This window comes from Ciconia boyciana, chromosome 1, assembly GCF_034638445.1.
Source record: "Ciconia boyciana chromosome 1, ASM3463844v1, whole genome shotgun sequence".
NCBI classification, from domain to species: domain Eukaryota; kingdom Metazoa; phylum Chordata; class Aves; order Ciconiiformes; family Ciconiidae; genus Ciconia; species Ciconia boyciana.
The window spans coordinates 168781639-168783300 of NC_132934.1; positions in this window are offsets into that span (position 1 = coordinate 168781639).

Sequence of the window (1662 nt, forward strand, 5' to 3'; positions counted from 1 at the left end):
CATAACCTTCCTTGGTACTGAGGTCAGACTGACAGGCCTGTAGTTCCCCGGATCCTCCTTCCGGCCCTTCTTGTGGATGGGTGTCACATTTGCTAACCCCAAGTCAACTGGGACCTCCAGTCAAGGTCTCTGAGGTTCTCATTTAGCAATGTAGTTCATCTGAACCAGATTAGTCCTCTGATTCTACTGAAGCATGCAAAATTTTTTCAGTACTTGCTGATACAGGTTACATTATTGTGAGGAAGAATATATGTTTAGTGATGTAATTTACAGGTAATTAATCAGATTATGTAATAGCAATACAAACTTGGGTTTTCATAAATTCATTACATCAAACTTACAGACCCATATAATTATCACTGCAAATTTCCCTAATGCACATATACCATTAAGATCATTATCACAGTATAACAGACATAAAAGTCTGTAAAAAATATAAAATATGAGGTTCAGTTTAACAAAAGTAAATTAATAACTCATTCCATAATTTTCCCCCTTTTTAACCACATAAATCACAATACTGTGTTCTAAAATATATTATCATAATCATGGTTGTTATTTTTTTGTTGTTTCTTGGTTTTGTAATTCTAAAGTAAAAAAAATTCAGAAGGATTTGTTTAGATACACTTAGTTGCATAAGTCACCTTGCTTTCTTAACAAAAATAGACCAAGTCTAGAGATAATACATGCATTAATATGCCAATATGCCAAGTTAAATCACAGAACTATTAAAAGATGAAAAGCATAACAACTGAGATGCATTTCAAAAAACAAAGCAAAACAAAAACTCCAAAAGATTATTTGAATTCACAAGGGTTTTGTTTGCCTGTTCATTTTACAGTATGATGTTCTCTATTGATTATCTCAGAATATAGATAAGTCAAAGAAATCTAACATGACTAAGCAAATAACAATATTCATTTACCCTATAAGTGTACTTGAGAGCAATATTATTAGCATGGAAACTGTTTATAGGTTCAGACAAAAAGTCACAACTCATGCAGAAATGGTAACAGTTAAATAGAAGCATGAACTACAAGTTTGAAGTTAATGTTCTCTTAAATCACTCATCACACTAATATGTGATGCAGGAGTCTCACCAACATTGAAAGAAACATTTTACAGTCAAGAGCAGAATTCGTCCCTAATGTTTTCATGTCAGAAATACATAAATTATTCTGTGGCTAGTTCAGCAAATGGCTCTGTTTTATGCAGATTTCATAAGTATCAATAAGTAATCGTACTTCTAAGTTATTTTTCATTTTTTTAATTTCTATTCACAGTCAGCATTACACATAGCATTTAACTTGCATTTATGCTTTACCTAGTGAACTATATTAATACTGCAACATGTAGTCCAGTTTTATTTCATGCGGTTATTGTTTTCAAATTAGATAAGTAAAAATGTACTGTTCACTTAAACACCATCCAACAAAGGTCTATAGAGAAAATTTTTGGGAAGCCAACTGGAAAATATGCTGTTCATTGAAGTCTTAAATACTTGGATTTTTTTTTCTAAATGAGAGCCATTAAAATAAAAGAGTTTATCCAGGACATTACTTATTCCCATTATTGTCCATGCTTTTTGGCAGGCATCAGAAAGATAACAGCTGAACGAATACTTACAATTTTAATGGGTAACAACTTCTCAGTGAAAAGGTC